The sequence below is a fragment of the Triticum dicoccoides genome, chromosome 7A (genome assembly GCF_002162155.2).
Source record: "Triticum dicoccoides isolate Atlit2015 ecotype Zavitan chromosome 7A, WEW_v2.0, whole genome shotgun sequence".
NCBI lineage: Eukaryota > Viridiplantae > Streptophyta > Magnoliopsida > Poales > Poaceae > Triticum > Triticum dicoccoides.
The window spans coordinates 583,754,471-583,767,511 of NC_041392.1; positions in this window are offsets into that span (position 1 = coordinate 583,754,471).

Here is a 13,041-nt window from a genome sequence, read left to right on the forward strand (position 1 = left end):
TTGTGTTCTTGAGGTGATACGATCTTGATGTATCGCGAGCTTTGCTATTATAGTTGGATCTTATGTTTCTTCTACCCCTCTACTCTCTTGTAATGGATTGAGTTTTCCCTTTGAAGTTATCTTATCGGATCGAGTCTTTAAAGATTTGAGAACACTTGATGTATGTTTTGGTGACCAACTTGCGGGTTCCGCCCATGAACTTATGCATAGGGGTTGGCACACATTTTTGTCGTGATTCTCCGATAGAAACTTTTGGACACTCTTTGAGGTCCTATGTGTTGGTTGAATAGATGAATTTGAGATTGTGTGATGCATATCGTATAATCATACCCACAGATACTTGAGGTGGCATTGGAGTATCTAGGTGACATTAGGCTTTTGGTTGATTTGTGCCTTAAGGTGTTATTCTAGTACGAACTCTAGGGCTGTTTGTGACACTTAAAGGAATTGCCCAACGGATTGATTGGAAAAAATAACTTTGAGGTGGTTTCATACCCTACCATAATCTCTTCGTTTGTTCTCCCCTATTAGTGACTTTGGAGTGACTCTTTGTTGCATGTTGAGGGATGATACGTCTCCAACGTATCTATAATTTTTGATTGCTCCATGCTATATTATCTACTGCTTTGGACTATATTGGGCTTTATTTTCCACTTTTATATTATTTTTGGGACTAACCTATTAACCGGAGGCCCAGCCCAGAATTGTTGTTTTTTGCCTATTTCAGTATTTCGAAGAAACGGAATATCAAACGGAGTCCAAACGGAATAAAATCTTCGGGAACGTGATTTTCTCACCGAACATGATCCAGGAGACTTGGACCCTGCTCCAAGGAACAAAAGAGGCGGTCATGAGGGGGGCGTGCCCCCTGCCTCGTGGGCCCCTCGTTGCTCCTACGGCGTACATGTTCCTCCTATATATACACACGTACCCCCAAATGATCAGAACAGGGGCCAAAAACCTAATTCCACTGCCGCAACTTTCTGTATCCACGAGATCCCATCTTGGGGCCTATTCCGGAGCTCCGTCGGAAGAGGGCCGTCATCACGGAGGGCTTCTACATCATCCTAGCCCCTCCGATGAAGTGTGAGTAGTTTACCTCAGACCTTCGAGTCCATAGTTAGTAGCTAGATGGCTTCTTCTCTCCCTTTGAATCTCAATACAAAGTTCTCCCCCTCTCTTGTGGAGATCTATTCGATGTAATCTTATTTTTGCGGTGTGTTTGTTGAGAACGATGAATTGTGGGTTTATGATCAAGTCTATCTATGAATAATATTTGAATCTTCTCTGAATTCTTTTATGTATGATTGGTTATCTTTGCAAGTCTCTTCGAATTATCCGTTTGGTTTGGCCAACTAGATTGGTAGTTCTTGCCATGGGAGAAGTGCTTAGCTTTGGGTTCGATCTTGCGGTGTCCTTACCCAGTGACAGAAGGGGCAACAAGGCATGTACTGTATCGTTGCCATCGAGGATAACAAGATGGGGTTTATTTCATATTGCATGAATTTATCTCTCTACATCATGTCATCTTGCTTAAAGCGTTACTTTGTTTTTAACTTAATACTCTAGATGCATGCTGGATAGCGGTCGATGAGTGGAGTAATAGTAGTAGATGCAGAATCGTTTCGATCTACTTGTCACGGACGTGATGCCTATATACATGATCATGCCTAGATATTCTCATAACTATGCTCAATTCTGTCAATTGCTCAACAGTAATTTGTTCACCCACCATAGAATACTTATGCTCTTGAGAGAAGCCACTAGTGAAACCTATGGCCCTCGGGTCTATTCTCATCATATCAATCTCCATCACTTTAATCTTGCTTTGTTTTTACTTTGCCTTTACCTTTTACTTTGCATCTTTATACCAAAAATACCAAAAATATTATATCTATCAGATCTCACTCTCGTAAGTGACCGTGAAGGGCTTGACAACCCCTAATCGCGTTGGTTGCGAGTAGCTATCGCTTTGTGCAGGTACGAGGGACTTGAGCGTGGGCTCCTACTGGATTGATACCTTGGTTCTCAAAAACTGAGGGAAATACTTACGCTACTCTGTTGCATCATCCCTTCCTCTTCGGGGAAAACCAACGCAAGCTCAAGACGTAGCAAGAAGGATTTCTGGCGCCGTTGCCGGGGAGTCTACGCAAAAAGTCAACATACCAAGTACCCATCACAATCCCTATCTCTCGCATTACATTATTTGCCATTTGCCTCTCGTTTTCCTCTCCCCCCAATTCACCCTTGCCGTTTTATTCGCCCTCTCTCTCTCCCTATCCTCCCTCTCTATTTGCCTCTTTTTGCCCGTTTGCTTTTGTTTGCTTGTGTGCTAGTTTGCTTGCTTGTCGTTATGGCTCAAGATACTACTAAATTGTGTGACTTCACCAATACCAACAATAATGATTTCCTTAGCACTCCGATTGCTCCTCTTACCGATGCTGAATCTTGTGAAATTAATACTGGTTTGTTGAATCTTGTTATGAAAGATCAATTCGCCGGCTTTCCTAGTGAAGATGCCGCTACTCATCTCAATAGCTTCATTGATTTATGTGATATGCAAAAGAAAAAAGATGTCAATAATGATGTCGTTAAATTGAAGCTATTTCCTTTTTCTCTTAGAGATCGTGCTAAAGCTTGGTTTTCGTCTTTGCCTAAGAATAGTATATATTCATGGAACAAGTGCAAAGATGCTTTTATCTCTAAGTATTTTCCTCCCGCTAAGATCATATCTCTTAGAAACGATATTATGAACTTTAAACAACTTGATCATGAACATGTTGCACAAGCTTGGGAGAGAATGAAATTAATGATACGTAATTGCCCTACTCATGGTTTGAATTTGTGGATGATTATACAAAAAAATTTATGCCGGATTGAATTTTGCTTCTAGAAATCTTTTAGATTCGGCCGCGGGAGGCACTTTTATGGAAATCACTTTAGGAGATGCTACTAAACTCCTAGATAATATTATGGTTAATTATTCTCAATGGCATACTGAAAGATCTTCTAATGAAAAAGTGCATGCGATAGAAGAAATTAATGTGTTGAGTGGAAAGATGGATGAACTTATGAAATTATTTGCTACTAAGAGTGTTTCTTCTAATCCTAATGATATGCCTTTGTCTACTTTGATTGAGAACAACAATGAATCTATGAATGTGAATTTTGTTGGTAGGAATAATTTTGGTAACAACGCTTATAGAAGGAATTTTAATCCTAGGCCATATCCTAGTAATCCTTCTAATATTTATGGTAATTCCTACAAAAACTCTTATGGAAATTATAATAAGATGCCCTCTGAATTTGAGAATAGTGTTAAAGAGTTTATGAATTCACAAAAGAATTTCAATGCTTTGCTTGAGGTGAAATTGCTTAAAGTTGATGATTTGGCTAGAAACATTGATAGAATTTCTCTTGAGGTTGATTCTTTAAAGCTTAGATCTATTCCTCCTAAGCATGATATCAATGAGTCTCTCAAAGCCTTGAGAATTTCCATTGATGAGTGCAAGGAAAGAACCACTAGGATGCGTGCTTCCAAAGATGCCTTTATTAAAGCGTTTTCTTCCAATACCTATGAAAATCAAGATGAAGATCTAAAAGTTATTAATGTGTCCCCTATTAAATCTTTATTTTGCAATATGAATCTTGATGAAACTGAATATGATCTTCCTTTACCTAGAAGGCGTTCTAAAAATTCGGAGTATTTAGATCTTAATGATGAAATTGATGAAAGTGGGATTGAAAGAAATAAAAATCTAGATGTTGCTAAACCCACTATATTGGATTTCAAGGTATTTAATTATGAAAGTTTCTCTTTGATTGATTGTATTTCCTTGTTGCAATCCGTGCTAAATTCTCCACATGCTTATAGTCAAAATAAAGCCTTCACCGAACATATTGTTGATGCCTTGATGCAATCTTATGAAGAAAAACTTGAGTTGAAAGTTTCTATCCCTAGAAAACTCTATGATGAGTGGGAACCAACTATTAAAATTAAAATTAAAGATCATGAGTTTTATGCTTTGTGTGATTTGGGAGCTAGTGTCTCTACTATTCCCAAGACTTTGTGTGATTTACTAGATTTCCGTAATTTTGATGATTGCTCTCTAAACTTGCATCTTGCGGATTCCACTATTAAGAAACCTATGGGAAGGATTAATGATGTTCTTATTGTTGCAAATAGGAATTATGTGCCCGTAGATTTCATTGTTCTTGATATAGATTGCAATCCTTCTTGCCCTATTATTCTTGGTAGACCTTTCCTTAGAACAGTTGGTGCGATTATTGATATGAAGGAAGGGAATATTAGATTTCAATTTCCATTAAAAAAGGGCATGGAACACTTTCCAAGAAATAAAATAAAATTACCATATGAAACTATCATGAGAGCCACTTATGGATTGCCTACCAAAGATGGCAATACCTAGATCTATCCTCGCTTTTATGCCTAGCTAGGGGCGTTAAACGATAGCGCTTGTTGGGAGGCAACCCAATTTTATTTTTATTCCTTGCCTTTTGCTCCTGTTTAGTAATAAAAAAATTATTTAGCCTCTGTTTTGGTTGTGTTTTTTGTGTTTAATTAGTGTTTGTGCCAAGTAGAACCGTTGGGAAGACTTGGTGAAAGTCTTGTTGAACTTGCTGTAAAAAACAGAAACTTTAGCGCTCACGAGAACTGCTGTCATTTTTATTTGAAGAGTGATATTTAGTTAATTCTTTTTGAAGATGATTAGTAGATAAATTCCTCACGTCAATCAGTTTATTTTTGAATTTTTTGCGTTCCAGATCTTGTGCTAGCTACATATTACTACAGACTGTTCTGTTTTTGACAGATTCTGTTTTTCGTGTGTTGTTTGCTTATTTTGATGAATCTATGGCTTGTAAAATAGTTTATAATCCATAGAGAAGTTGGAATACAGTAGGTTTAACACCAATATAAATAAATAATGAGTTAATTACAGTACCTTGAAGTGGTCTTTTTTTCTTTCGCTAACGGAGCTCACGAGTTTTCTATTTTGAGTTTTGTGTTGTGAAGTTTTCAAGTTTTGGGTGAATTCTTTTGATGGATCATGGAACAAGGAGTGGCAAGAGCCTAAGCTTAGGGATTCCCAAGGCACCCCCAAGATAATCCAAGGACACCAAAAAGTCAAAGCTTGGGGATGCCCCGGAAGGCATCCCCTCTTTCGTCCACTTCCATCAGTAATTTACTTGGAGCTATATTTTTATTCACCAACATGATATGTGTTTTGCTTGGAGCGTCTTGTATTATTTGTGTCTTTGTGTCTTAGTATACCACAATCATCCTTGCTGTACACACCTTTTTAGAGAGCCATACATGAATTAAAATTTGATAGAATACTCTATGTGCTTCACTTATATCTTTTGAGCTAAGTAATTTTGCTCTATGTGCTTCACTTATATCTTTTGAGCGTTATAATTTTGCCCTATGTGCTTCACTTATATCTTTTGAGCGTTATAATTTTGCTCTATGTGCTTCACTCAGATCTTTTAGAGCACGGTGCTGGATTCGTTTTAAAGAAACTATTGATCTCTCATGCTTCACTTAAATTATTTTGAGAGTCTCTTAATAGCATGGTAATTTGCTTAATAATAATATGCATGGTATTCAAGATTTGTGAAACTTTCTTTTGAGTGTGTTGAATACTAAGAAAAGATTGAAGCATGATAATTGTTTTGAGATATGGAGGTGATAATATTAAAGTCATGCTAGTTGAGTAGTTGTGAATTTAAAGAATACTTGTGTTAAGGTTTGTGATTACCGTAGCATGCACGTATGGTGAACCGTTATGTAACGAAGTCGGAGTATGATTTATTTATTGATTGTCTTCCTTATGAGTGGCGGTCGGGGACGAGCGATGGTCTTTTCCTACCAATCTATCCCCCTAGGAGCATGCGCGTAATACTTTGCTTTGATAACTTCTAGATTTTTGTAATAAGTATATGAGTTCTTTATGACTAATGTTGACTCCATGGATTATACGCACTCTCACCCTTCCACCTTTGCTAGCCTCTCTAATACCATGCACCTTTCACCGGTATCATACACCTACCATATACCTTCCTCAAAACAGCCACCATACCTACCTATTATGGCATTTCCATAGCCATTCCGAGATATATTGCCATGCAACTTTCCACCATCTAGTTCATCATGACACATTCATCATTGTCATATTGCTTAGCATGATCATGTAGTTGACATAAGTATTTGTGGCAAAGCCACCATTCATAATTTCTTCATACTTGTGACTCTTGATTCATTGCATATCCCGGTACACCGCCGAAGGCATCCATATAAAGTCATACTTTGTTTTAGAATCGAGTTGTAATCATTAAGTTGTAAATAAATAAAAGTGTGATGATCATCATTCGATAGAGCATTGTCCCAATAAAAAAGAGAAAGGCCAAAGAAAAGAAAAAGAAGGCCCAAAAAAAGAAAATAAATAAAAAGGGGCAATGCTACTATCTTTTTTCCACACTTGTGCTTCAAAGTAGCACCATGATATAGCAAGTCTCATATATTGTGCTTCAAAGTAGCACCATGTCCTTCATATAGAGAGTCTCATATGTTGTCACTTTCATATACTAGTGGGAATTTTACATTATAGAACTTGGTTGTATATTCCAATAATGGGCTTCCTCAAATTGCCCTAGGTCTTCATGAGCAAGCAAGTTGGATGCACACCCACTAGTTTCTTTTGTTGAGCTTTCATACACTTATAGCTCTAGTGCATCTGTTGCATGGCAATCCCTACTCACTCACATTGATATCTATTGATGGGCATCTCCATAGCCCGTTGATACGCCTAGTTGATGTGAGACTATCTTCCCCTCCTTTTTGTCCTCTCCACAACCACCATTATATTCCACCTATAGTGCTATATCCATGGCTCACGCTCATGTATTGCGTGAAGATTGAAAATGTTTTGAAAAAGTTAGAGTATGAAACAATTGCTTGGCTTGTCATCGGGGTTGTGCATGATTTAAATACTTTGTGTGGTGAATATGGAGCATAGCCAGACTATATGATTTTGTAGGGATAACTTTCTTTGGCCATGTTATTTTGAGAAGACATAATTGCTTCGTTAGTATGCTTGAGTATTATTATTTTTATGTCAATATAAACTTTTGTCTTGAATCTTTCTAATCTGAGTATTCATACCACAATTAAGAAGATTTGCATTGAAAATTATGCCAAGTAGCACTCCGCATCAAAAATTCTCTTTTTATCATTTACCTACTCGAGGACGAGCAGGAATTAAGCTTGGGGATGCCTGATACGTCTCCAACGTATCTATAATTTTTGATTGCTCCATGCTATATTATCTACTGTTTTGGACTATATTGGGCTTTATTTTCCACTATTATATTATTTTTGGGACTAACCTATTAACCGGAGGCCCAGCCCAGAATTGCTGTTTTTTGCCTATTTTAGTATTTCGAAGAAACGGAATAAAATCTTCGGGAACGTGGTTTTATCACTGAACGTGATCCAGGAGACTTGGACCCTGCTCCAAGGAACAAAAGAGGCGGTCACGAGGGTGGGCCCCCCCCTAGGGTGCGCCCCCTGCCTCGTGGGCCCCTCGTTGCTCCTCCGGCGTACTTCTTCCTCCTATATATACACACGTACCCCCAAATGATCAGAACAGGAGCCAAAAACCTAATTCCACCGCCGCAACTTTCTGTATCCACGAGATCCCATCTTGGGGCCTGTTCCGGAGCTCCGTCGGAAGAGGGCCGTCATCATGGAGGGCTTCTACATCATCCTAGCCCCTCCGATGAAGTGTGAGTAGTTTACCTTAGACCTTCTGGTCCATAGTTAGTAGCTAGATGGCTTCTTGTCTCTCTTTGAATCTCAATACAAAGTTCTCCCCCTCTCTTGTGGAGATCTATTCGATGTAATCTTATTTTTGCAGTGTGTTTGTTGAGACCGATGAATTGTGGGTTTATGATCAAGTCTATCTATGAATAATATTTGAATCTTCTCTGGATTCTTTTATGTATGATTGGTTATCTTTGCAAGTCTCTTCGAATTATCCGTTTGGTTTGGCCAGCTAGATTGGTTTTTCTTGCCATGGGAGAAGTGCTTAGCTTTGGGTTCGATGTTGTGGTGTCCTTACCCAGTGACAGAAGGGGCAGCAAGGCACGTATTGTATCATTGCCATCGAGGATAACAAGATGGGGTTTATTTCATATTGCATGAATTTATCTCTCTACATCATCTCATCTTGCTTAAAGCGTTACTCTGTTTTTAACTTAATACTCTAGATGCATGCTGGATAGCGGTCGATGAGTGGAGTAATAGTAGTAGATGCAGAATCGTTTCAATCTACTTGTCACGGATGTGATGCCTATATACATGATCATGCCTAGATATTCTCATAACTATGCTCAATTCTGTCAATTGCTCAACAGTAATTTGTTCACCCATCATAGAATACTTATGCTCTTGAGAGAAGCCACTGGTGAAACCTATGGCCCCCGGGTCTATTCTCATCATATCAATCTCCATCACTTTAATCTTGCTTTGTTTTTACTTTGCCTTTACTTTTTACTTTGCATCTTTATACCAAAAATACCAAAAATATTATATCTATCAGATCTCACTCTCGTAAGTGACCGTGAAGGGCTTGACAACCCCTAATCGCGTTGGTTGCAAGTAGCTATCGCTTTGTGCAGGTACGAGGGACTTGAGCGTGGGCTCCTACTGGATTGATACCTTGGTTCTCAAAAACTGAGGGAAATACTTACGCTACTTTGCTGCATCATCCCTTCCTCTTCGGGGAAAACCAACGCAAGCTCAAGACGTAGGAAGGGATAGTTATGTGATCCAATTATGTTATTATTGTTGAGGGAACTTGCACTAGTGAAAGTATGAACCCTAGGCCTTGTTTCAACACATTGCAATACCATTTACGCTCACTTTTATCATTAGTTACCTTGCTGTTTTTATAATTTCAGATTATAAAAACCTATATCTACTATCCATATACCACTTGTATCACCATCTCTTTGCCGAACTAGTGCACCTATACAATTTACCATTGTATTGGGTGTGTTGGGGACACAAGAGACTCTTTGTTATTTGGTTGCAGGGTTGCTTGAGAGAGACCATCTTCATCCTACGACTCCTACGGATTGATAAACCTTAGGTCATCCACTTGAGGGGAATTTTCTACTATCCTACAAACCTCTGCACTTGGAGGCCCAACAAACGTCTACAAGAAGAAGGTTGTGTAGTAGAAATGAATCTCTTGTATCCAATCTTTGTCTCAAAACCTCAGATTGGTACCTATGGGTTGCTAGTTGTGTTGATTACTCCTTGTAGTTGATGCTAGTTGGTTTATTTGGTGGGAGATCATATGTTCAAATCCTTTATGCATATTAATACCCCTCTGATTATGAACACGAATATGCTTTGTGAGTAGTTACATTTGTTTCTGAGGACATGGGAGAAGTCTTGCTATAAGTAGTCATGTGAATTTGGTATTCGTTCGATATTTTGATGAGATGTATGTTGTCTCTCCTCGAGTGGTGTCATGTGAACGTCGACTACATGACACTTCTCCATTATTCGGGTCTAGGGGAAGGCATTGGGAAGTAATAAGTAGATGATGGGTTGCTAGAGTGACAGAAGCTTAAACCCTAGTTTATGCGTTGCTTCGTAAGGGGTTGATTTGGATCCATATGTTTCATGCTATGGTTAGGTTTACCTTAATACTTCTTTTGTAGTTGCGGATGCTTGCAAGAGGGGTTAATCATAAGTGGGATGCTTGTCCAAGGAAGGGCAGTACCCAAGCACCGGTCTACCCATATATCAAATTATCAAAATACTGAACGCAAATTATATGAACATGATGAAAACTAGCTTGACAATAATTCCCATGTGTCCTCGGGAGCGTTTTCCTTTATATAAGAGTTCGTCCAGGCTTGTCCTTTGCTACAAAAAGGATTGGGCCATCTTGCTGCATCTTATTTACTTTTATTACTTGTTACCCATTGCAAATTACCTTATCACAAAACTATATGTTACCGATAATTTTCAGTGCTTGCAGAAAATACCTTGCTGAAAATCGCTTATCATTTCCTTCTGCTCCTCGTTGGGTTCGACACTCTTACTTATTGAAAAGGCTACGATAGATCCCCTACACTTATGGGTCATCAAGACTCTTTTCTGGCGCCGTTGCCGGGGAGTGAAGCGCCTTTGGTAGGTGGAATTTGGTAAGGAAAAATTTATATAGTGTGCTGAAATTTACTGTCACTTGTTACTATGAAACATAATCCTTTGAGGGGCTTGATTGGGGTATCTTCACCCCGACCAGTAGAGCAAAGAGTTTCTCCTCAACCTACTAAACCTACTAAAAATGTTTACTTTGAAATTCCTTCTGGTATGATAGAGAAACTACTAGCTAATCCATTCACAGGTGATGGAACATTACATCCCGATTTGCACCTAATCTATGTGGATGAAGTTTGTGGATTATTTATGCTTGCAGGTATGCCCGAGGATGTTATCAAGAAGAAGGTATTCCCTTTATCTTTGAAGGTAAAGGCATTTACATGGTTTAGGCTATGTGATGATATGGGATTATGGAACTACAACCGATTGAATTGGAATTTCATCAGAAGTTTTATCCTATGCATCTTGTTCATCGTGATCGTAATTATATATACAATTTTTGGCCTCACAAAGAAGAAAGCATCGCTCAAGCTTGGGGGAGGCTTAAGTCAACGTTATATTCATGCCCCAATCATGAGCTCTCAAAATAAATGATACTTCAAAAATTTTATGCTCGGCTTTCTCTCAGTAATCGCTCCATGCTCGATACTTCTTGTACTAGCTCTTTTATGATGAAGACTATTGAATTCAAATGGGATTTATTGGAAATAATTTAACGCACCTCTGAAGATTGGGACCTCGCTGAAGGTAAGGAGTCAGGTATAACACCTAAGTTTGATTGTGTTAAATATTTTATGGATACCGATGCTTTTCATGAATTTAGCACTAAATATGGACTTGACTCTGAGATAGTAGCTTTTTTCTGTGAATCCTTTGCTACTCTTGTTGATGTCCCTAAGGAGAAGTGGTTTAAATATAATCCTCCCATTGAAGTAAAAGTAGTTGCACCTATTAAAGTTGAAGAAAAGACTATCACTTATAATGATCCTGTTGTTCCCACTGTTTATATTGAGAAACCACCTTTCCATGCTAGAATAAAGGATCATGCTAAAGTTTCAACTGTAGTTCGTAAGAGTAATACTAGAACACCTACTCCCTCTGAGCAAATTAAAGTTGAACCTAGTGTTGCTATGGTTAAAGATCTCTTGGCCAATAATATTGATGGGCATGTTATTTACTTATGTGATGAAGCTGCTAGAATTGCTAGACCCGATACTAAAAATAAACATAGACCTGTTGTAGGTATGCCTGTTATTTCAGTTAAAATAGGAGATCATTGATATCATGGCTTATGCGATATGGGTGCTAGTGCAAGTGCAATACCTCATTCCTTATATAAACAAATTATGCATGATATTGCACCTGCTGAGATAGAGGAAATTGATGTTACTATTAAACTTGCCAATAGACACTATTTCACCAGTTGGGATTGTTAGATATGTTGAAGTCTTGTGTGGGAAGGTTAAATATCCTGCTGATTTTCTTGTTCTTGGTTCCCCACAAGATAAATTTTGCCCCATTATATTTGGTAGACCCTTCTTGAATACTTTTAATGCTAAGATAGCTTGCAATAAGGATATTGTTTCTGTTAGTTTAGGGGTATGTCTCATGAATTCAGTTTTGCTAAATTTTGTAGACAACCCCGTGATAAAGAATTGCCTAGTAAAGATGAAATTATTGGTCTTGCTTCTATTGCCGTGCCTCCTAGTGATCCTTTAGAACAATATTTGCTAGACCATGAAAACAATATGTTTATGAATGAAAGAAGGGAAATAGATGAAGTATTCTTTAAACAGAGACCTATTTTGAAACATAACTTTCCTGTTGATATTTTAGGGGATCCCCCTCCACCCAAGGGTGATCTCGTGTTTGAGCTTAAACCTTTACCAGATACTCTTAAATATGCTTATCTTGATGAGAAAGAGATATATCCTGTTATTATTAGTGCTAACATTTCAGAGCATGAGGAAAAGAAATTATTGAAAACTCTGAAAAAGCACCGTGCTGCTATTGGATATACTCTTGATGATCTTAAGGGCATTATAGTCCCACTCTATGCCAGCACAAAATAAAATTGTAGAAAGACGCGAAACCGGTTTTTAATCACCAACGACGGTTAAATCCTAAGATGAAAGAAGTGGTAAGAAAAGAAATACTAAAGCTTCTGGAGGCAGGTATAATTTATCCTGTTGCTGATAGTCGGTGGGTAAGCCCTGTCCATTGTGTCGCTAAGAAAGGAGGTATTAAAGTTGTTCCTAATGATAAAGATGAATTGATCCCACAAAGAATTGTTATAGGTTATAGAATGGTAATTTATTTCCTCAAATTAAGTAACGCTACTAAAAAGGATCATTACCCATTACCTTTTATTGATCACATGCTAGAAATATTATCCAAACATACACATTTTTGCTTTCTAGATGGTTATTCTGGTTTCTCTCACATACCTGTGTCAAAAGAGGATCAAGAAAAGACAACTTTTACTTGCCCTTTCGGTACCTTTGCTTATAGACGTATGCCTTTTAGTTTATGCAATGCACCTGCTACCTTTCAAAGATGTATGACTGCTATATTCTCTGACTTTTCTGAAAAGATTGTTGCAGTATCCATGGATGATTTTTCTGTATATGGAACTTCTTTTGATGATTGCTTAAGCAACCTTGATCGAGTTTTGCAGAGATGTGAAGAAACTAATCTTGTCTTGAATTGGGAGAAGTGCCAGTTTATAGTTAATGAAGGTATTATCTTGGGGCATAAAATTTCTGAAAGAGGTATTGAAGTTGATAAAGCTAAAGTTTATGCTATTGAAAAGATGCTGTGTCCTAAGGACATTAAAGGTA